This window comes from Canis lupus, chromosome 18 (assembly GCF_011100685.1).
Source record: "Canis lupus familiaris isolate Mischka breed German Shepherd chromosome 18, alternate assembly UU_Cfam_GSD_1.0, whole genome shotgun sequence".
NCBI lineage: Eukaryota > Metazoa > Chordata > Mammalia > Carnivora > Canidae > Canis > Canis lupus.
In genome coordinates this window covers 42,939,076-42,963,953 of record NC_049239.1, presented here as the reverse complement: position 1 = coordinate 42,963,953, position 24,878 = coordinate 42,939,076, and the positions used below count along the sequence as shown (strand labels likewise).

The window sequence follows — 24,878 nt, the reverse complement described above, 5'->3', positions numbered from 1 at the left end:
TAATGAGCAGACTATTTAGGTAATAGATAAGCAAACATGGATTAGCTAATAGAGTAAGAAGTCTTGTGTCCTGTGGTTATCTCTCTCTATATTTGAGAAGGGGTATCATTTGTAGGCAAGAGGCAGTTTCCTTGGGATACACTATTTCTATTTTACAGGGCTTTTTTTTTTTTTTAATCCCATCCTAAAGATAACAAGAACATATAGTGGCACTAGATGGTATTAAACAGTTTAGGATGTTGACATGTTAGATTGTATAAAACGAGGCAGAAAGGATTACATTTTGGCAGCTGCATCATTCCTGGCAAGAGCTTATTATATTCCAACTTGTTTTGCTGTCATTGTTAACCCATTAGAGAAACTAACCACTATATTGGTTCCAGCCAAATCTTTGTCATCACTGGCCCTAAAAACCTCTTGGGGACCAAAGAGCACCTGGCTATTCTGAAAGCGTCTATCCTCAGGGATTGATGCTCATCTCTGCAGGCTCCCCAAAGCCCTCTTCCCTTTTTCCTGAAGCACCTTCAAGCATTTCTGCATGGCTACCCACTCACTCTCTTCTATTATACCTCCTCCTCCTGCCTTACTGAATGCTGGATTTCCCAGCTCACAACTCTTAAGAAGGAGCTTTATTTCAGAGTAGAAAGGGGCCCCCATATGTGGCCTATTATATCCATATCAACTTGCTTACCCTTTTCAAACAGCTATTGTCTTTTAATAGGGTCCTGCCTGGCAGGGGGAGTCCTTAATTCTTGCCATATAAGAATGGGCAGCTTGAGTTACAGCGAACTGCAGTTTGGTGCTCTGATCAAAAGGCCTCTGTTGTTTTTAGGTTTTTTCTTCCCCCCTCCCTCTCTCTCTCTTTCTATATCCTGGGCTAATAATTCAGCACAGCAAGGTCATTACAGGCTTTGAATTGAGAGTTGAGAGTGTTAAATTACTGACCTAGAATAAAAGAGATCTGGGGGGCTCTCAAGAAAGATAAAGGGATTCTGGTTAGTAAAGTGCAAGCCCAGCAACCTCCCTTCTTAACAATATTATTTTTTTTAATCCTCTCTGTCTCCAAAAGTCTTTTCTGGGACAAGGAAAGATCTCCTGCCAGAGAAATTAGGTTAGGAACTCCACAACATCTTCTGAGAGCTGTGGCCCAATGCTAGCAATTCACGGGTGCCTGAGTAGCTGGCCTTCTATCTCCCCACCTTGTCAGTATTTCACACTCTGCCGCCTTCCTCCCCCGGCCTAGCTGGTCCTTCATTATGTAAGTCAAATATAGGTGATACTTCAGCCAAAAGATTATATCTCACACAGGATTTCAGACATGTGAGAAACAGACCACTTAGGCTTCAAAATATCTTTAAAAAGATGGTGTCGCCTCATTAAAAGCCACTTCCATTCCATTTATGTTTTGTAAAGAACATTTGCCTGGTCCTACCATACTTCAACAAGAAGAACATTGCCCCACTGTGAATGTACACCTCCACTCTACCGTATTAGATCTTCTTCATACTTGGCCAAAAGCATTATCTCCCATGTATCCTCTTCCCCAATTATCTCTTAAAGCCAAGCACCATCTCTGGAAAATATCGGCTTCCTCAGTTTTTTATTTTAGAAAAGTCCCTGAAACCAACTTTCACAGATTTCTACTGAGCAAAGTAATAATAATAGCTGATAGTCCTTGAATGTGCCAGGCATTATACAACATGCATTATTATCACATTTAATCATCTTTGGCAACTTTCACAATTTTATAGATAATAAATAACTGAGGCCCAGAGCGGTTAAGTACCTGAGCCAAAGTCACAAAAAAAAAACGTAGGAAGTGGCGGGATCTGCCCCAGATGAGTGCTTCTTGAACTTTAATGTGCATGTGAAGCATGTGAACCACCTGGAGTTTTATTAAAATGCAGAATCAGGTTTAGTAGGTCTGAAATGCGGTCTGAGATTCTGGTTTCTCCCTGGCTTCTAAGTGATACCAATGCTGCTATTTTTGGCCCACTCTTTCAGTAGCAAAGCCATAGTCATTCTAACTTCAGAGCCATTCTAAAGAAATATTTTAGTTATAGTTTCCAATTACTCATTCTACCAGACAGTCCTATAAATATAGGTATTGGGTATTTGACACCAATATTTTATTTCTTATTATGGTAAAATATACATAACAAAATAACCATTTTTTAAGTGTACAGTTCTGTGGCATCAGGTACACTCACATTGTTCTGCAATATCACCACCATCCATTTCCAGAACTTCTTCATCTTCCCAAACTGAAACTGTACTCATTAAACACCCCCCCCCAATGGCACTAACTAGGGAATTGGGAAGTTTCAGATGTGAAAAAGGGAAAGGCTAGAATGTACCCTGTAGCACTGGAATTTAATCAATGTATTCATGGGTTTTAATATATGTAGATAGCTAGATACATAGAAATGAATCTAGGAGAGTGTATGTGTGTGTGTATGTGTGCACACGCACTCATGTGCACACACCCACATGCAGAGCGTATGTATATAAATCTCCATCTGTCTTTCCCCTGACTCTGGGAGAGCCTAGAAGCAATGATACATTTGGAACACATCCAGCACCTACCTAGATCTTAGTTTTTAAACAGTCCTCTAATAAAAGCAAGTTGGGCTTCTTGAAGAAATGGCTGGCTCTAAGATTGGGTAGGAAAGAATAAGATAAGCCTGAAACATCTTCTTCAATCAAAAAGTAAGGAAGTGACCAAAGAATTGTGTGGACATGTCAAAAGGACCTAGACGTCAGCTTGGGACACCTGGCTAGCTCAGTAGATAGGACATAGGACTCTTGATCCCAGGGTTGTGAGCTCAGGCTTCGCATTGAACATAGAGCCTATTTACTTGCTAAATAAATAACAGTGGTTCTAGGAGGCATCTTCATTTTGTTCTTGTTTTTCAAGAAACATAATTTTTCTCATAGTTTTTTTTCTTTTTTTCAAAGATTTTATTAATTTACTCACGAGAGACACAGAGACAGAGAGAGGCAGAGACACATGCAGAGGGAGAAGCAGGCTCCATGCAGGGAGCCTGAAGTGGGACTCGATCCCGGGTCTCCAGGATCACACCCTGGGCCGAAGGTGGCGCTAAACCGCTGAACCACCCAAGCTGCCCTTCTCATAGTTTTAAATAAATACTTTAGCAAGGGTTAGAAATACTCTTCACAAGGCTTATAGATTAGGGGCACCTCGGTGACTCAGATAATTAAGTAATGGACTCTTGCTTTGGCTCCTGTCATGATATCAGGATCCTGGGATTGGCTGCGTGCGCTGCCCTTCCCCATTTGCGTGTGCACTCTCTCTCAAAAAAAATTTTTTTAAATAAGGCCTGTAGATTAGATAAGAATATTGTATCAATTTTAATTTTCTGATTTTGATCATTATACTATGATCATGTAAGAGAATTCTTTATTTTTTAGGAAATATATGCTGTATTTAGGGGGTAAAGGAGAATCATGTCTAGAACTTATTCTTAAGCAGTTCTGAAAAATAATAATATATGTGTGTGTGTGAGAGAGAGATTGAGAAAGAGTGAGTGAAAGTAAATGTAATAAAATATTCATATTTGTGTAATCTAGGTGAAGGGTATCCAGGAATTCTTTGTGCTGTTCTTGCAACTTTTCTATAAATTTGAAATTATGTAAAAATTAAAAAATTGAAATCTCAAGAGAAAAAACCTGACAACTTAAAGAATGAAAGAATTTACTCAATAAAATTTGAATACTGGTTTTGGAGAAATCTGTTTGACGTAGACATTATAGTATACTTCTGTGTGGCCTTTAAAATATTTTTAGGAACAATTTTGTTTGATTTTAGAGGTAAGACTGATGTCTATTAAAAAAACTTTTTTAGTTCAGTAAAATACAATGAAAAAGTAGCAAGAATGTACATTTTTATGCAGATAGAAAATTTGTTTTGGATTTCTGGTCATAATAGGTTGCAGTGCTTATGATTTGGCCCTCTTATCCATTATAAACACATGGTAATGATACATAAAATTTTCTGAGAAGAAAATTTAAAGGACATAGCCATGTGTAGAATCAATATAAATTCATCTATAGACAAGGAATTAAACAAACCACAATGCGAATGGGGCTAAAACCAAAGGCCTCTTGTGTTCTGGGTTCAGAAGCAAGCATAGGAAACTGGGAGCTCATTTCTTATGGAATAGTAGAGACTGAATGTGTCACACACAGAGCAGGAGATTTTTTTTTTTAATTACGATTGCTACCTGGAGGATGACTTATATAAAACCTGGGTCTATAAAAGGAAGCAGACAACCTTGCAACCAGGACTGAGTGGTCTGAACTACTCAAGGGTTCAGTGACAGTCTCTGTGATCCCCAGTATCATTGGGAATGGAGCCTTTATTCACTCAATATACGATCTAGTTCTAGACTAGGATCTATCCTTGGGAATAAGTGAGGGAGTGAGCAGCCCACTTAAGGTAAGTCTACATGCTGAAATTCCAAAATATATGAAAACAACTAATGCTAGTAAAGAGCCAATAAATTCAACAATTGAAATATGAAGATTCATATTCATTTCTCCAGAGAAGATAAGACTAATTAATTATTTTAAATTGCATTTGAAATAAAGTTTAGGATCCCCAGGGACATCATAAGAGGAATGGTCATCATTTAAAAAAGAGAACAATGGGGATCCCTGAGTGGCGCAGCGGTTTGGCGCCTGCCTTTGGCCCAGGGCGCGATCCTGGAGACCCGGGATCGAATCCCACATCGGGCTCCTGGTGCATGGAGCCTGCTTCTCCCTCTGCCTGTGTCTCTGCCTCTCTCTCTCTCTCTGTAACTATCATAAATAAATAAAAAAATTTAAAAAAAATAAAAAATAAAAAATAAAAAATAAATAAAAAAGAGAACAATGGATTATTTATGTTTTAGATATTGAGTTTGATAAGTTCCTTATATATTTTGAATATTAACCCATTATCAGATATGTTATTTGCAAATATCTTCTCCTGTTCTATGGGTTGCCTTTAGTTTTGTTGATTGTTTCCTTTGCTGTGCAGAAGCATTTTATTTTGATCAAGTCCCAGTTGTTTATTTTTGCTTTTGTTACCCTTGCCTCAGGTAACATAACTAGAAAGAAGTTGCTACGGCTGATGTCAGACGTTACTGCCTGTGTTCTCCGCTAGGATTTTAATGGTTTCCTGTCTCACATTTAGGTCTTTAATCCATTTTTAATTTATTTTTGTGTATAGTGTAAGAAAGGAGTCCAGTTTCATTCTTCTGCATGTTGCTCTCCACTTTTCCCAACACCATTTGTTGGAGAGACTGTCTTTTTTCCATTGGATATTCTTTGCTGCTTTGTCAAAGATTAATTGAACATAGAGTTATGGGTTCATTTCTGGGTTTTTTGTTGTGTTCCATTGATGTATCTGTCTATTTTTGTGTCAATACCATACTCTCTTGATCACTACAGCTTTGTAATATAACTTGTTGAAGTCTGGAGTTGTGATGCCTTCAGCTTTGCTTTGCTTTTTCAAAGTTGATTTGCCTATGCAGGATCTTTTGTGGTTCCATTCAAATTTTAGGATTGTTTGTTTTAGCTCTGTGAAAAATGCTGTTGGTATTTTGATAGGGTTTACATTAAATGTATAGATTGCTTTGGGTAATATAGACATTTTAACAATATTTGTTCTTCCAGGGGCACGTAGGTGGCTCAGTCAGTTAAGCACTCAACTCTTGGTTTCGGCTCAGGTCATGATCTCAGGGTTGTGAGGTCTGCCTCTGTGTTGGGTTCTGTGCTGGGATTGGGATTCTTTTCCTGCTCCTCCCCTTACCCCTCTGCTTCTCTCCCTGGTCACTCACTTTCTCTCTCTAAAATAAACAAAACCTTTTTAAAAAACCCCAATATTTGTTCTTCCAATCCATGAACATGGAACATGTTTTTCCATTTCTTTGAGTCCTCTTCAATTTCTTTCATCAGTATTTTATACTTTTCAGAATACAGATCTTTTGCTTCTTTGGTTTAGTTTGTTCCTAGGTATCTTACAGGTTTTAGTGCAATTGTAAATGGGATTGATTCCTTGATTTCTCTGTCTGTTGCTTCATTATTTGTGTGTAGAAATGCAACAGATTTCCATACATTTATTTTGTATCCTGCAACTTTACTGAATTCGTGTATCAGTTCTAGCAATTTTTTTGGTGGAGTTTTTCAGGTTTTCTATATAGAGTATCATGTCATCTGCAAATAGTGATAGTTTGATTTCTTCCTTGCCAATTTGGGTGCCTTTTATTTCTTTGTGTTATCTGATTGCTGAGGCTAGGACTTCCAGTACTATGTTAAGTAACAGTGGTGAGAGTGGATATCCCTGTCTTGTTCCTCACCTTAGGGGAAAAGCTCTCAGTTTTCCCCCATTGAGGATGATATTAACTGTGATTTTTTTGTATATAGCCTTTATTATGTTGAGGTATATTCCCTCTAACCCTACTTTGTTGAGGGTTTTTATCATGAATGGATGTTGTACTTTGTGAGATTTTTTTTTGCATCTATTGGAAGTATTCTATGGTTCTTACCCTTTCTTTTATTAATATGGTATATAACATTGACTGATTTGCAAATACTGAACAATCCTTGAAGCCCAGAATAAATCCCACTTGATCGTGGTGAATGATTCTTTTAATGTACTGTTGGATTTGATTTGCTAGTATTTTATTGAGAATATTAACTCTTCTTTAAATGTTTGGTAGAATTCACCTGTGAAGCTATCTAGCCCTGGACTTCTGTTTCTTGGGAGATTTTTGATGACTGATTCAATTTATTAGCTTGTTATCAGTGTGTTCAAGTTTTCTACTTTTTCTTGTTTCAGTTTTGGTAATTTATATGTTTTAGGAATTTATCCTTTTTTTTTCCATATTATCCAATTTGTTGGCATGTAGTTTTTCATAATATTCTCTTAAAATTGTATTTCTGTGGTGTTGGTTGTGATTTCTCCTCTCTCACTTGTGATTTTATTTATTTGGCTCCTTTCTCTTTTCTTTTTTTTAGGATTTTATTTATTCATGAGAGACACAGAGAGAGAGAGAGGCAGAGACACAGGCAGAGGGAAAAGCAAGCTCCATGCAGGGAACCCGATGTGGGACTCGATCCCGGGTCTCCAGGACCACACCCTGGGCTGAAGGGCGGTGCTAAACTGCTGAGCCACTCGGGCTGCCCTCCTTTCTCTTTTCTTTTTGATAAGTCTAGCTAGGAGTTTATCAATTGTATTAATTTTTTAGGATACAAAAATACTAATTTAAAGGGATATGTGTACTTCAATGTTTATAGCAGCATTATTAATAATAACCAAATCATGGAAAGAGTCCAAATGTTCATTAACTTATGAATGGATAAATAAGTTGTAGTGTATATATAACATATATACATATATATTTATATACACATAAATAAGTTAAACTGCATATAAAATCTTTTTTAAAACTTTTATATGCAAAAATTTTTTTAAAAGATTTTATTTATTTATTCATGAGAGACACAGAGAGAGGCAGAGACACAGGCAGAGGGAGAAGCAAGCTCCCCACAGGCAGACCAATGCGGACTCGATCTTGGAACCCCGTGATCCCGCCCTGAGCCAAAGGCAGACTCTCAACCACTGAGCCACCCAGGCGTCCTGAGTTGTAGTGCATATATAATGTATATACACAACAGAGTATCAGTCATAAAAAAAAGAATGAAATTTTGTCATTTGCAATGACAGGGATGGCGCTAGAGTGCACTATGCTAAGCAAAATAAATCAATCCGAGAAAGACAAATACCATGTGATTTCACTCATATGTGGAATTTAGAAAACAAAACAAATGAACATGGGAGAGAAGACACAGGCAAACTGTAAAACAAACTTTTACTATAGATAACAAATTGCTAGTTACCAGGGTGGGTGGAGGTTGGGGGATGGGTATAAAGGAGGGTACTTGTGATGAGCACCAGATTTTGTATATAGGTGTTGAATTACTAAATTCTAAGCCTGAAACTAATATTACAATGTATGAACTAACTGGAATTGAAATAAAAACTTGAGGGGAAAAAATAGAGAACAAAAGTTGGGAAACAAACAAAACCATGTAAATTCTTTAAAATACCAATTAAACATTCTAGAAATAAAGTTACCGGCATTTTAAAAAATTCAACAGGGGTGTCTGGTTGGCACAGTTGGTTAACCATCCAGTTCTTGGTTTTGACCCAGGTTGTAATCTCAGGGTTGTGAGATGAAGCCCTGTGTTGGGCTCCACACTCAGTGCAGAGTCTACTTTAGTTTCTTTCTCCCTCTCCCTCTGCCCGTCCCACTTATGCTCTTGTTCTCTCTCTCTCTTTCAATGTTTAAATTAAATAAATCTTTAAAAAACCATTAAAAACAAAGCCATTAAAAAATTTAAAAATGGGCAGCCTGGGTGGTTCAGTGATTTAGCGCTGCCTTCAGCCCAGCGCGTGATCCTGGGGACCTGGGATCGAGTCCCTCATCGGGCTCCCTGCATGGAGCCTGCTTCTTCCTCTGCCTATGTCTCTGCCTCTCCCTCTCCTGAATAAATAATTTTTTTATTTATAAATAATTTTTCTCTCATGAATAAATAATTAAAATCTTTTAAATAAATAAATAAAATAAAATAAAATAAAAAAATTCAACAGATAGAATAAACTTTAGGCCAGACATAAAAGAATAAATAATTCATAATTTGGAAGATAATACTAAGTATAATACAAAGATAAAAGATGAGGGACACTTGGGTAGCTCGGTGGTTGAGCATCTGCCTTTGGCTCAGGGCACGATCCTGGTCCGGGGATTGAGTCCTGGCATCAGGCTCCCTGCGAGGAGCCTGTTTCTCCCTCTGTCTGTGTCTCTGCCTCTCTGTCTCTTTGAATAAATAAATAAAATCTTAAAAAAAAAAGATGAAAATTATGAAGGACACAAGAGAGACCCTGAGAGGCTAAAATATACATCTAATAGGAGAAGAAAAGGATAGAGAGGATGGCAGTGAAGCAGTATTTAAAAAGATATCTCTGAGACAAAAGACATAAATCAGATTAAAGTGTTGAGCAAGATAACTAAAAATATACCTACATGATAGACACATTGCAGAATCCACAGAACATTAATGATAAATAAAATAGCTTAAATGAATGGTAAGAATGATTAACTCCATGAGGAATGGCAGGAGTTTGACAGATGGCCTCTTGACAACAGTGATAGATGCCAGGTGACAATGGAGTAGTACTTTGAAGGGCTGAGAGAAGATAAATGACAACCCAGAATTCTCCACCTGGTTAAACCATTACTCCAGAGGGTAAAATGAAGATATTTTCAAGAAAATGAAAACTGAGCGCATTTACCACCCACAGGCTTTTGTGAAAACAACAGGTCTATGAATATTTAGAAATTTACAATTTGAAATCAAAAAAGCATAGGAAAAAAAAAAAGCATAGAAAACCTGAAGTTTTTGCAGAGTTTTCCACAAACTCATTTGGGAGCAAACATGACCTGGACTAGTTTATGAGGCTATCTTTGGTCTTTATTTATTCTTCTTAATATAAATATATGTTTCACTGTGGAAATTTTAACATACTTGACCATGGGCTGCTACGCCAGCCCCACTGGAGGTACAATATCACATCTGGTTTGTGCAACATATTGCCTTTATAAAATCCAAAAGTTTGCCAATTCCAAAATAGAGAGGTCCAAAAGGATAAATGATTGTGGACCTATCTTAAAGAATGATATACTTTAGTAAGAAAATAATTGAACCAAGAAGGAAGGAACAGAATGAAGAACAGTAGTGAGCATAAAAGTTGATATATGTTGATAAACTTAATTAATTATTGATCTTTAAAAGTAATGAGTAGTTTTTTACATTTAAAAAAGTAGAAGTCAAAAGGAATAAGGCACATTCAAATTGGAAAGGAAAATGTAAAACTATTTGCAGATGACATGATCCTATGTGTAGAAAATCCTAAAGGATTCCCCAAAAAGCTACTAGCCCTAATAAATTCAGCAAAGATGCAGGATACCAGATCAACACACAAAAATCAGTTGTGTTTTTATACACTGTAATCAACAGTCAAAAGAAAATTAAGAAAGCAATTATAATAGCATCTTTTTTTAAAAAAAGATTTTATTTATTTATTCATGAAAGAGAGAGAGAGGCGCAGAGACACAGGCAGAGAGAGAAGCAGGCTCCATGCAGGGAGCCCAATGTGGGACTCAATCCCGGGTCTCCAGGATCATGCCCTGGGTCAAAGGCGGCATTAAACCACTGAGCCACCTGGGCTGCCCTATAATAGCATCTAAAAGAATTAAACACTTAGGGATACATTTTTTTGAAGAGTTTATTGATTTATTAGAGAGAGAAGGAGCACACATGTGATTGGTGAGAGGGGCAGAGGGAAAGGGAGAGATTCTTTTTTGTTCTTTTCTTTTTTTAATAAAATAATTTTTTATTGGTGTTCAATTTACCAACATACAGAATAACACCCAGTGCTCATCCCGTCAAGTGTCCCCCTCAGTGCCCGTCACCCACTCACCCCCACCCCCCGCCCTCCTCCCCTTCCACCACCCCTAGTTGGTTTCCCAGAGTTAGGAGTCTTTATGTTCTGTCTCCCTTTCTGATATTTCCCACACATTTCTTCTCCCTTCCCTTATATTCCCTTTCACTATTATTTATATTCGAAAGGGAGAGATTCTTAAGCAGACTCTATATTGAGCATGGAGCTTGATGTGGTGCTTGATCCCATGACCCTGATATCATGACCTGAGCCAAAACCAAGAGTTGGATGCTTAACCCACTGAGCCATCCAGGCACCCCAGGCATAAATTTAACCAAGAAAGCAAAAGATTTGCACACTGAAAACTACAAAACACTCCTGAATGAAATCTAAAAATCAGATTAAATGGATAGACATCCTGTGTTTATGAGGAGGAAGACTTTCAACATTGTTTAAGATGTCAGTACTATCCAAAGAAATCTGCAGATTCAACACAATTTCTACCAAAATTCCAACAGACTTTTCACAGAAATGGAATAGCTGATCCTCAAATTCATATGGAATTGCAAGGGGGTTCAGAAAGCCAGAACAATCTTAAAAAAGAAGAATGGAGTTGGAAGACTCAAACTTCCTAACTTTGAAACTTAATACAAAACTACAGTACTGTAAACAGTATGCATTGGCATAAAGACAGACATATAGACCACTGGAATAGTATAGAGAGCCCAGAAACAAACCCTTGTATGTATGGTTGGTTGATTTTCAACAAGGGTGCTGTTCACTGGGGAAATGACTATTTAGTGAAATGACTATTCAACAAATCTTTCCAGCTGAGGGGTGGTGCTGGGGAAATTAGATATTCACATACAAAGGAAGGGAGTTGACTCCTACCTTTTACATTATATAAAAATTAACTCAATGTGCTTATGTGACTCAGTCGGTTAAGGAGCTGGCTCTTGATTTCAGCACCAGTCATGATCTCAGGGTCCTGGGATTGAGCCCTGCATCAGGCTCCACACTCAGCAGGGAGTCTGCTTAAAAATTCCTTTTCTCCTTCTCTCTTTGCTCCTCCCTCTCGCTCTCTCTCTCGCTCTAAAATAAATAAATCTTTTAAAATAATAATAATTAATTCAAAATGGATCAAAGACCTAAATTTAAGAGCTAAAACTATGAAACAATGAGAAGAAAACAAATGTTTTTATAGCATTGTAATTGGTTATCACACCAAAAGCATGGGGAACAAAAGAAAAAAATCAGTAAAATGGACTTCATCAAAATTAGGAACTTTTTTTTTAAGATTTATTTATTTATTTGTGATAGAGAGAGAGAGAGAGAGAGAGAGAGGCAGAGACACAGGCAGAGGGAGAAGCGGATCGCGTCCTGGGCCAATGGCAGGCGCCAAACCGCTGAGCCACCCAGGGATCCCCAAAATTAGGAACTTTTTTGCATCAAAATGTACTATCAGGAAGGCAAGAAGCCAATCTGCAGAATAAGAGGAAATATTTTCAAATTATATATCCGAAAAGGGATTCATACCCAGAATATATAATGAACTCCTACAACTCAACAACAAAAAGTTATTAAAAAATGGGCAATGAACTTAGACATTTCTCCAAAGAAGATATACATATGTGCAATAAGTACATGAAAAGATGATCAGCACATCTTACTCATTGAAGAAATACAAATCAAAACCAGAATGAGATTCTACTTCACACCTACTACCATGATTATTAAAAAAAATAGGAAAAGAATTTGGTGAGGATTAGAACCCTTTTGCATTGATGTGAGAATATAAAATGGTGCAGCTACTGGGGAATACAGTTTGGTGGTTCCTCAAAAGATTAAATATATAATTCCTCTTCTGGGTATATACACAGAAGAAAGCAGGATATCTGAAGAAGAGATATTTGTATACCAATGTTTATAGAAGCATTATTCATAATAGCCAAAGGTAGAAAAAAATCCATGTGTTCATCAGCAGATGAATGAATAAACAAATGTGGCATATACATACAACGGAATATTATTTTTCCTTAAAAAAGAATGAAATTTGGGGATCCCTGGGTGGCGCAGCGGTTTAGCGCCTGCCTTTGGCCCAGGGCGCGATCCTGGAGACCCGAGATCGAATCCCACATCAGGCTCCTGGTGCATGGAGCCTGCTTCTCCCTCTGCCTGTGTCTCTGCCTCTCTCTCTCTCTCTCTCTCTCTCTCTCTGTGACTATCATAAATAAATAAAAATTTAAAAAAAAAGGAATGAAATTTTATTAATCCCAACATGGGTGGACCTTAAAAACTTGGTGAAATAAGCCAGGGGCACCTGGTGGCTCAGGTGGTTGGGTGGTCACTTTTAGTTTCCGCTCAGGTTATGGTTTTGAGGTTATAGGATCAAGTCCCACATCAGGCTCAGCAGTCAGTATAGAGTCTGCTTGAGATTCTCTTCCTCTCCCTCTTCCTCCCTGTCTGCCCCTCCCTCTGCTTGTGGGCATGTGTGTGTGCTCTCTCTTTAAAATAAATGAATGAATGAATCAATGAATAAATAAGTCAGTCAGTCACTTTTAAAGTGAGGGCAAAATACCGTACAGCTCCACTTATAAGAGGTACCTAGAATAGACAAATGCATCGAGAGGGAGGGTAGAGTAGAGGTTACCAACATCTAGGAGGTAGAAGGAGGAATTACTGTTTAGTGTATATAGGATTTTTGTTGAGGATAATGATAAAGTTCTCTGAATGGGTAATGGTAATGGTTAACAGCATTGTGAATGTATTTAAGCCACTGAATTGCACACTTACAGTAGTTAAAATGATAAATATCATGATTAAAATAATAAGTATTACAAGCATTTTACCATATTAAAATTTTTTCAATTTAATAAGACAGAAGTCAAATTCTAGAAAATAGTATCAGAAGATAAGAAAAGTGCTCATAAGTTAATTAGAGTGTGCTTTGGTTCTTGTCTTGCTTTGGAGAGGAATAAAAATAACGAGCGACTTGATATTTTTAAAAATGTGTACCTACTAATTTGAAAAGATATATGCATCCATGTTTATTTAGCATTATTTAGAATAGCCAAGATATGGAAGCAACCTAAGTGTCCATCAGTACATGAAAGGATAAAGAAGGTATGGTTTATATATACAATGGAATATTATACTCAGCCATTAAAAATAGAAATTTTATTATTTTTATTATTAAAAAATAGAAATAAATAAAAATAAAAAAATTATTTTTATTATTAAAAAATAGAAATAAATCTTGTCATTTCTGACAACAGGGATGAACCTACAGGGTATTACGCTAAGTGAAATAATTCAGAGAAAAAGAAATACCATATGATTTCAATTATATTTGGAATCTAAAAAACAAAACAAATGAACAAACACACATACACTATAGAGAGTAAGATGGAGTCTCTCATGTCAAGCAGAGGCCCATGTCCAGCAATGATGCAAGAAGCTAAGGGTTCTAAAGCTATCAGATATCACCAAGACCACACCAGCTGACAACACCCCAGAACTGGTAACAAGCAAATGCAGAGGAGGTCTCCAGGGGCTCAAGACTGATTAAATCCGGGGCGCCTGGGTGGCTCAGTGGTTGAGCGTCTGCCTTCGGCTCAGGGCGTGATCCTGGAGTCCGGAATTGAGTCCCACATCGGGCTCCCTGAATGGAGCCTGCTTCTCCCCATCCCCCTGCTCTGCCTCTCTCTCTCTCTCTCTCTCTCTGTCTCATGAATAAAACAAAAACAAAAACTTTTAAGCTCATTAAATCCCTCTAAAAAGGAGGGGTTTTGCAGCAAACTGTAGACTCTCCAGACACTGACCCCTCAACGTATGACCACTTAAAAAAGGCAGCCACTGCCAAAGGCTCTTCCTGATTCATCTCTGAACAGAACTGAGATCCTCCACTGCTTGAACAGAATAAGCAGAAAGTGCCTAGAGCAGATCTGGACCTGACTGAGGCCTTATTTCAACTGTGCACCCACAGACTGACTTTGCGTTTGGTTCGTTAACTTCCTACCCTTTGTGTTATCTTGTTTGTTGTGTGACTTAGGTCTTGTGTTTTGCTTTGTGTGCCATGTAAGAAGCCAAGTTAATCAGATGGTGAAATGTCATTGAGTTTGGAATCCTGAACCTGCTTTATAATTATGTTAACCTTGCTTTATGACTACTACATAAAGTTGACAGTGCGGAAAGACATAACTTGTGTGTGTACCTTCATAGTATGCTCATGACATACACAAACAGAAACAGTTTCATAAATACAGAGAACAGACTGATAGTTGCCAGAGAGGAGAGGGTGGAGGATGGGCAAAATAGGTGAAGGGGATTAAGAGGTACCATCTTACAGTTATAAAATAAATGAGTTGCAGGGATGAAAAGTATAGTGTAGGGAATATAGTCAATAATACTGTAGTAACTTTGATGGTGGCAGATGGTGACTATACTTATCATGGTAAGCACTGTATTATATATAGAATTGTCAAAATCACTGTGCTATACATATGAAACTAATATAACATTGTATGTCAACCATACTTCAGTTAAAAAAATGAAAAGTGTGTGGCTAAATATGCATATTGAATTTTTAAAAGAAATTTTAAGAAGTTATAGATTCTTTTGTAACTTCCAATCTAGTAGAGGGGGGCGGAAATAATTTAAAAAAGAAAGAAAAGGGGATCACTGGGTGGCTCAGTGGTTTAGCGCCTGCCTTCGGCCCAGGGCGTCACCTGGAGTCCTGGATTGAGTCCTGCATCGGATTCCCTGTATGGAGCCTGCTTCTCCCTCTGCCTGTGTCTCTGCCTCTCTCTCTCTGTCTCTCATGGATAAATAAATAAAATATTTTTTAAAAAAGAAAGAAAAAGGAGTACCTGGGTGGCTCAGTTGGTTTAGCATCCAACTCTTGATTTCAGCTCAGGTCGTGATCTCAGAGTCATGAGATCAAGCCCCACCTCAGGCTCCATTCTCTGTGGAGTTGTTTGAGATTCTCTCTCTCCATTTCCCTCTGCCCTTGCCCCTTGCTCTCTCTCTCTCTCTCTCAAAATAAATAAAAACTTAAAAAAAGAAAAGAAAAGAGGGATACCTGGTGGCTCAGTGGTTGAGCATCTCTTTGGCTCAGGGCATGATCCCAGGTCCAGGGATCAAGTCCTGCATCAGGCTCCCTTCATGGAGCCTGCTTCTCCCTCTGCCTATGTCTCTGCCTCTCTCTGTGTGTCTCTCACAAATAAATAAATAAAATCTTAGAAAAAAGAAAAGAAAAAAAAAACTTTCCTTTTTTTTAAGATTTTATTTATTTATTCGTGAGAGACACAGAGAGAGAGAGAGAGAGAGAAAGAGAGGCAGAGACACAGGCAGAGGGAGAAGCAGGCTCCATGCAGGGAGCCCAATGTGGGACTTGATCCTGGGTCTCCAGGATCACACCCCCAGCCGTAGGCAGCGCTAAACCACCGAGCCACCCGGGCTGCCCCGAAAAAAAACTTTCCTAATACAATAGAAAGCAGGAAAAGAAAAACAAGTCAAAGAAAAATAATTCACAGAAATGACATAAGAAGATGGCAAAAATTAAATATATATTTTTAAAACTCATACAGAGACTGTAAGATTGGGTAAAAAAAAGAAATCTAACTATATACTACTCACAAGAGAAATATCTAAACCAAAATGACCCAGGAGGATCGAAATTAAAAACATAGGAAAAGATATACCAGGCAAATACTAATCAAAGTTGGTATTGCCATATTACAATACTAATATCAGATCAAAGTCTTGGACTTCTAAAAAGTTTATAAAATGTTAACCTTCACTATTTCTAGTGTGGCTGACTACAAATATAAATCTGATACTTTCTACCTGGAATTACTTATCTATTCTTTCTAATGTTTCTAAATCAACTACCAAAGGGATTTATGGAGTCATATATACTATGTGTTAGTTGATGTGATGGAGACCAAGATGAGTACAGCCTAATTACAACATAGAACTGATAGTTCTGTAGAGGATAAAAGTCCAGTAACTTTTTTTCAAAGGCAGCAGATTGTGAGTACCTTTAGAGAGTTATACATGAGGCATGATGGGAATTGGGCATGAGTGTAGAATCAGGAAGAAACTTCATGCAAAATGTGGCATTTAAGATGGTCCTGAAAAACTGGATAGAATTTTAACAGATGGAGTAGGGAAAAGTTATTTCAGGTTGAGAAGTAGTAAAGCTTTGAGCAATATGTTGTATTTTCTGCTTTTTCATTACAGCCATCTTATCTAAAAGAATTTTCACTGATTATATTATCTGTAAACTCTTTAAGTGGTTATGATCTCCATACTGACCAGCTAAATTTTTTTGGTAGGGATTATTTTAAGGGAGTAGTGGAAATACAACTATAAATCTTTTTGTATTCAATATTGTATATATTGTATGTCCTTGGCCAATCAGTTTGTTTTTTAACATTCATATTTTATAACTTCTTATGTAAATTCTAATCTGTATAATGAGTCTCAACCAAATTCTTCAATGCATAAATTATTCCCTAGTTTTATTTTTTTTTTTAAGACTTATTTATTTATTCAGAGAGAGAGAGAGAGGCAGAGACACAGGCAGAGGGAGAAGCAGGCTCCATGAAGGGAGCCCGACGTGGGACTCAATCGGGGTCTCCAGGATCACACCCCGGGCTGCAGGCGGCGCTAAACCGCTGCGCCACCGGGGCTGCCCTATTCCCTAGTTTTAAAAAAGATGCGTATGTGGGGATCCCTGGGTGGCGCAGCGGTTTAGCGCCTGCCTTTGGCCCAGGGCGCAATCCTGGAGACCCGGGATCAAATCCCACTTCAGGCTCCTGGTGCATGGAGCCTGCTTCTCCCTCTGCCTATGTCTCTGCCTCTGTCTCTGTGTGTGTGACTATCATTAAAAAAAAAAAAAAAGATGTGTATATATATTTTTTAAAGATTTATTTGTTTCTATTTAGAGAGAGAGAGAGAGAGTACGTTCGTGGGTGCGGGCAAGCAAAGGGGTGGGGCAGAGGGAGAAGGAGGGAGAGAATTTCAAGTAGGCTCTCCGCTGAGCATGGAGCCCAATGCTGGGTCAATCAAACAACTCTGAGATCATGACCCTAAGATCATGACCTGAGCTGAAACCACAAGTTGGGATGCTCAACCCACTGAGCTACCCAGGTGCCCCTAAAAAATATATTTTTAGAAACCTACACTAAGGATATAATTTCACTAGTATAGTTTCTCTACAGCCCAGACTATGACCTAGACACCAGCTTTTTTCCCATGGGGGTATGAAGCATACTTTGGGACTAATTCTTTCCTGGATAGTTTCATAAATTTAAACTAGATTACTATCATTTTAGACTTCATTTGCTAGAAATGTGACCTACTCCATTTACCTTTAACAGCTCATTTGCTTTATTTTTCATTTTCCTTTGCTCAAGACAACAGCTTGCAAACTGCATGGCTAGGTTAACGCTTTCTTTGCTTTTTAAAAATTTCTCTTCCAACCTAATTCTTTACCAGATGTTTTCCTCATGCTTCCTCATAGTGTCTCAGAAGTAGATTTCTACACTAGTTTTCCATGGGGAGAAGAAGAGTATGTAATTTGCTTTTTCATACAGTGTTGTTAATATTAACAGGAAGAGGCTAACTTTATCTTAAGTGATAACATGCTGTATGTTAAAGACAGGTTAGATACTTCCCTCAGAATTTGGTCAGGGAAAAGGAAAATGGAACAGATGACTCCTAAAATTTTTTCCTGTTCAGTTCAGAGATTCGGCTTTTCCCTCACTTTAAAGGTCAGTAAGTAAAAAGTGGCATTTGGAATTTCCACTGTCTTTATTGCTTTGCCATCTTCAGTTTAATGCCTGCTTCTCTACAAAGATTAACATATTTTCCACTCGTGATTTACTTGTTCAGGGAATTTAGGAGTTTTCTGGAACCTGAACTCTGCCTTTAGTTGTGATGATTACTGGATAATTGCCTACTCTTTGGTGGAATTTCCATTTTTAGGTTACGCCAGGCCCTACAGCCTTTATTTCTTTGGCAGAAGAACCCAAAGGCAATGGAGTATATTTTTTCCCCTTCTCCAGCCCAGCTTGAACAATGACTCACTAGGGCCCTGGGACTTTGCTTCATACTCTCATTCAGGGGCTACTTTCTACCCTTGTTCTTCTTATTTGCCTTAATGTTCTATTTTAAGCCTTTCATATCCTTTGGCACATGGATTTGCCTCTGAGGTTATTGTTAAAAAGGTATCCATCACCTCCAAACTGGAACAGACAATCCAGTTATGTCCTCATGGGCCATGTTGTTCTTATGGCAGTTGATGTAGGTCAGAGAGAGTACAGAAATAATATCATTAAGGAAACATAATTCCAAATGTGGTAGGAGAAATGTTCTCCAAAAAGATACAAGTGCCAATGTCATCCAGTTAAAAACTGAAAGATTTCCCTCTATTTGAGATGCTCCCTTGACTGATTAAAAGTCCCTCAGTGTGTATATGAGGGAGGTAACAACCACTCAGAGGAATTGGACTCCTGGAGTTTTCAGAAGGATATGCTTATATGAAGGAATTTCTTCATTGAAAGACCTGGTCTATTCTATAGTTCAGAGTCCTGTTGGAGAAAAAAGATTTTCCTCCTTTTTGGCAAGGTTCTATGTGGTTTTTTATTTTTCATTCTGACTCTAGCCTTCCATAACTTATCATCTAATGATGATTCCTTGATTTTTCTCTTTGCAGTTTTAACAGTGTATGTCAGGGAACTCACATTCTCTTTCGGGAATTCAGCTTCATCCAAGCCACCCCTCACAATAGGGCATCATTCTTACGGGCCTTCTGGAGATGCTTCCGAACTGTGGGCAAAAATGGCGGTAAGTCTTCCCAAATTCTTTTCTGGCCTTCCTTTCTTCCTTCCAACCCTCTGTCTTTCTTTTGTTCCTATAAATCTTGTTGGAGTAAGTAATGTTTGAGGCTCTGTGAACACCTTACTTTTGAGGAGCTATCATCTTGTGTCACAGATACTGTCACCATTACTAGAGCATCACATCACTAATGATGTCTGTTAGAAGCCAAGTGCAGTTCTGAGCACTTTATGTGTGGTAATTCATTTACTCTTCACAACAGTTCTCCATGGTAGGTACACCATAAGCCCCATCTTATAACTAATGAAACTATAGATCACAAGAGTTGAGTTACTTGACAAGGTTATACAGCAAATGCTGGGGTGGGATTCATACACAGGCAGTCTGGTTCCAGAGCCTTTGCTCTTGGCAAATATTAAAATACCATGCAGCAAATTGAAGAAATGATGTGAATACAAAGAAGGAAACTCCTGAGGGAGTGTGGAGGTAGGATGGGACACTAATGTTAGAGAAAGGGGAGCAAGTAGATTAGAGAAGGCTCTCCTGAGAACTGGTTGTTTGGTCTAATTTGGGAAGGAAGAGTAGGAGTTTTCTACATGGATAAAGGAAAGAAGGAGGTAGAGCATGTGCTGTGGTGTAGAAGCATAAAAAACTTGGAATATTTAAGACCATGAGAAAATTAGAATGACTAGAGTTTGTGAAGGGGGTTAGGGGTTAGGGTTTGTGAGATAAGCTTGTGAAGGAATAGGAGAGTCAGGTCCTGAAAAACCATTTTGCCATAAAAAAAGAAATTGGATTTTGTTCTATGGGTTAAAGGATTTTATTCTGAAGAATGGTGTGATGATATGAGTTCCAGTCATTTGAAAGACAGTAGAGAAATGGCTTTAGAGGGTGGGTAACTGACTGGCTCAGTCAGTTAAGTGTCTGCCTTCAGCTCAGGTCATGATCCCAGGGTCCTGGGATCAAGCCCTGTGTTGGGCTCCTTGCTCTGTGGGGATCCTGCTTCTTCATTTCCCTCTGCAGCTCCCCCTGTTTGTGCTCTCTCACTCTCTGTCAGATAAATAAATAAAATCTCTAAAAGAAAAAAAAAAAAAGATATTACTTAGAGGGTGAGTCTGGAAGCAGGGAGCATAGTTAGGAGACTTGCAGGAGTGAGAGATAATAAGAGCCAGACCTAAGGCAGCATCCATGGAAGGGGCACTTTCAGAGATAGAATCTACAGGATTTGGTGATAGGGCTTGGTATGTAAGGTAAGCGAGAAGACTTGTGATAAATTTCCAGGTAAGTGTATGGTCCTGAAGCATTAAGTACACTCACAGTCTTCTTCTTTTTTTTTTTTTTTTTTTAAGATTTTATTTATTTATTCATAGAGACACAGCTAGAGAGAGAGGCAGAGACACAGGCAGAGGGAGAAGCAGGCACCATGCAGGGAGCCTGATGTGGGACTCGATTCCGGGTCTCCAGAATCACGCCCTGGGCTGCAGGCAGCGCTAAACCGCTGCGCCACCGGGGCTGCCCCACTCACAGTCTTCTTAAGTCATTGCTACCATTTGTCTCCAGAACTTTTTCATCTTCTCAAACTGAAACTTTGTACCCATTAAACAATAACTCTCCATTCCTCCCTTCCTCCAGCCCCTACCAAGCACCATTCTATTTTCTGTCTCTATGAATTGGACTATTCTAGGTACCTCATATTAGTGGAATCATACAATATTTATCTTTTTTGTGAGTGATTTATTTCATTTAATGTAATGTCCTCCAAATTCATGCATGTTGTGACATGTGTCAGAATTTCTGCCCTTTTTAAGCCCGATTACTCCACTGTATGTATACATTTTATTTCTCTGTTCATCTGCTGATGGACACTTGGGTTGCTTCTGCCTTTTGACTAATGTGAATTATTTCACATGTTAAGTTTTTGAAAAGTTGAAATTTCTTGGGTACACAATTAAAAAGCTTTATCAAGAAGCAGGCAATACAGGTTAGTACAGGCTAGTTCCTAGAAATACAGATTTGGGGAAGTAGAATAAAGTTTATTAAAGTAAGATTTTCATTTCACCTTAAAATCTTTGAGAGAAGAGCTATATGCACTAGAGAATGCAAGTCATCTTTTATTTGCTTACAGTTGATTTGGCATCTTTGATTATATTCCAAGGAAAATACTTTTTAAAAACACTGATTGAAATAAGTATTTTTAAAGGCAGTTTCTGTAGTGATCATAACTTAAAGTAGAGGAAGACCTAGACTATTTCCTCATTCATGTAACAGGTATTTCTGGTAGACTTCTGTGTTCCTGGTGCCGAGGGTATAGTACATAAACAGGTACACTCCCTCTATATAAAGTAGCAGTAGCTGCCAAGACTTTTTTTCTAAAACTCTTTCCACTGTGTGTCTTATTAGATCATTTCCACTATCCTAAGAAATAAGTAAGGTATGTCCATTTTATAAATAAGTTGTGTAACTCATAGAAGGGTTGCAGACTACATTAGAAAGAAAGTTGGAAATGGAACTCAGACTTGCTAATATGTTAATATGATATTTCAGTTATTTTTATTACACCAATAATGGCTTCTGTGACACGTAACTCAAAAGATTTTCCATCTCAATTACACTACTGAACATAAATACTTAGTGTACTGAGAATAGCATCATCTTTTTAGACTGTATGCACTAGTTCACTCAATTTTAAGTGAACTACCTCAGAGAAACTAACCCATCAGTCTCTACGTAAACAAAACTGGGAGCTCTAAGTATACAGGTAAAGTTTGTAGTATTTCATCAGAACCTATTTTTCCCAATCCTTTCCCAGGTCAGCAAATATTTATTGAATGCTCACTATATTGAATAATGGTACTTACAGCTAGAGCTGTTTTTTTGTGGAATAGGCACATGGAGATAGCTATAGACAGTCTTTAGATCTCTTTAATCCTTTTCCTGATTTGGAAGTAGGCCCTCTTCCAGAATTTATTTACTATCACAAGGGATCCATATAGCATTTGGACTCTGAGCAGATATAGGTTTCTTTTTTTTTTTTTTTTTTTTTTGGTTTCTTTACCTTTCTTACAGCAGCTGCCAGTGATTCATCCAGCTGCTAAGAGGAAGCAGCTCCAAGTTCTCCCTGTTTTTCCTGTGCCATAAACAAGATCTGGATTTTATCCTGGATATTTATTGTTATACTTCTTAATCAGACAGCCTCTGGTTTCTTAAAAGACTAAATACAACATTTGCATCTAGATGACCCTAAAATCTTTAGTTAAATCATTTTAATATATTCTCAATTTCTTCTGGGAAAATTTAGAACATCTTTCAGTCCCGGAGCATGTCAGTCCCCAATTTTAATCTAGAATAAGCAAAAATACTCAGAGGCAGAGTTCCAAAAGAAAGTATTAAGCTCCATTTTTTCAATTAGAATGTCACGTACCTGACTCCTACTCAGTGGACCTGATTCTATATTGCTATTCTGCAGATGACTTCCTTAGAACATCTTGTACATATTTTAGAATTATCAAGAAGAAACTAGGTCTTCTGGGAAACAGCAAAAGAAGAGCAGAGTTCCAGCATAACATATCTAAAAATGAAGCCACCTGTAGATAACTAAGGACCTGATCCCTTCTGGCAAGGAATCATTTATCCCAGTTTTTAGCAAGTTTAGGGATGCAGTGTCATTTCTGCATGACTGAGTACTGAATGATGCTAATTTTCCTGTGTCTGAAATTCAAATAACCTCATGAAGATTGTAGTAAACCTCTTGCTCTCTAGGCAACTTTAGAATCTTGGAAGCAAAAAGATCTATCTATTCATATGTAACAAGCTTTAAAAATTCAACTTCTCACTTGGTATTTCTTTCAGTGTGCAAGTTTAATCTGAATTTCCCGAGTCTGGCAAAGATTAAAATTCCCTGAAGTAAATCTTTACTTCTGCTTAGGGATATTGGCTTAAAGAGCTATTGTCCACAGTTTATTTTTACGGTTTGTTGGAATTTAATTTTGAGCTTTGTGCTTTTACAAATTATATATATATACACATAATATATACATATATATGTATAATATGTATATGTATAATATGTATAATATATATGTATAATATGTATTATATAATATATATACATATATGTGTAATTTATATATATGTATGTAATTTTTTCCCCATTTAATAAAAGAATGAGAGTTACTTCCTCTTCTGCCCATGAAGAAGTGCTTACTAGGGAATTGTCCTCCTGCCATAAATAACTAAAAAATCAGACAACGTATCTAAAACAACTCTTCCAGACATTGAACAGTTAATCTGGAACTGTGGACTTTAAGAGGCAACTGCCAAGCAACAGTACGGGAGAGGAGATCCAAAGAGCCTAGCAGTCTTACCGAGTTGAGGAGGCAGAGATTGGGATTTGGAGAGGCCAAGGTGGCCAGAATTTGCAGGGCAGAGTACCAAAGAGGAAGGAGTTGCTTAGTAAGCTCCAGAGAGCATCAAGTGGGTATTTGAATCTCTGGCCACAAACTCTGCACATGTGTGGGTTGGAAAAAGAAGCACCAGAAAACAGTAGGCCAAACAATTCCTGGACTATACACAGGGCTAGGAATAGTTCATACTGCTACCAGCCAAAGCGGAGAAACCTCAAAGTACAAAAGGCATTGACACTGGATAGAGCCCTTGGCAGCTTAAAAACAAAAGATTAAACTGGTCTATCTGCAACTAACTTAGCTGAATACCAGAACAAAATTCAGTATTCCTTAAAGGAACTCAATAAAATCTAACACTCAATAACATAAAATCCACAAGGTCTGACATCAGATTAAAAATTACCAGACATTAGAAGAAACAGGAATGTATGACCCATAACCAGGAGAAAAAAATCAATCAGTAGAAACACAGACCCAAAAGAGACAGAGATAATAGAAGTAGCTAACAAGGACCTCTAGTTATTTTAAATTGTATAAATAAAAATAAAATAAAATAAATAAATTGTATAAATATGCTCAAGTGTGTGAAGGAAAACATAGCTATGATTAGGAGATAAATGGAAGATGTTAAAAAGATCCAAATGGGATTTCTAGACATAAAAAATACAATATCAAAAATGAAAATGATAGCAGTGAACATTTATGAAGTTGTCTCATATGCGGAATATCTAATTTTTCTCCACAACAATCGTGTGTGTTAGGTAGATACTTTTATTATCACTTCTGCACAGAATATGAAACTGAGATTCAGAAAGTTAAAGAAGATCTAGTAAGTGAAAACACCGTTGCTGAAGAAGCCAGAAAGCTGACAAGAGGAAGTATTATTTTTTTAATGTGTTCTCCATCAGACAATGTGTAATGTGCTTGAAATACAACTGAGTAAGTGACAATATGTGCCTTTAAGGAGCTCACATTCCAGTAAAGTAGTCTAGAAATAGTTTCCCCAGAGTGTAAGTGATCATTAAAGCTGTGTATAAGATTCAGTGATGGTACAAGGAAGGAAATAGTTCTGCAGGGTTGGGAAAGGCTATAAAATAGACAGTTGGGATAGATCTTGGAGT

The 24,878-nt window shown here is 37.7% G+C and overlaps 1 long non-coding RNA gene and 1 other non-coding gene across 3 annotated transcripts in view; one reads left to right on the top strand and one right to left on the bottom strand.

Moving 5' to 3' along the window:
- Window positions 1-23,102, bottom strand: part of LOC111090966 — an 80,493-nt gene extending 57,391 nt beyond the window's left edge. For both annotated transcript variants that reach the window (XR_005373452.1, XR_005373451.1), the window contains exons 1-3: window positions 22,776-23,102; window positions 22,410-22,481; window positions 19,261-19,345 (exon numbers count right to left, since the gene is read on the bottom strand). This is a non-coding gene — a long non-coding RNA (uncharacterized LOC111090966). The remainder of the gene's footprint in view (window positions 1-19,260; window positions 19,346-22,409; window positions 22,482-22,775) is intronic.
- Window positions 1-24,878, top strand: part of C18H11orf49 — a 195,808-nt gene that overhangs the window by 67,494 nt on the left and 103,436 nt on the right. The window contains exon 3 of the transcript XR_005373450.1: window positions 19,233-19,363. This is a non-coding gene — a transcript (chromosome 18 C11orf49 homolog). The remainder of the gene's footprint in view (window positions 1-19,232; window positions 19,364-24,878) is intronic.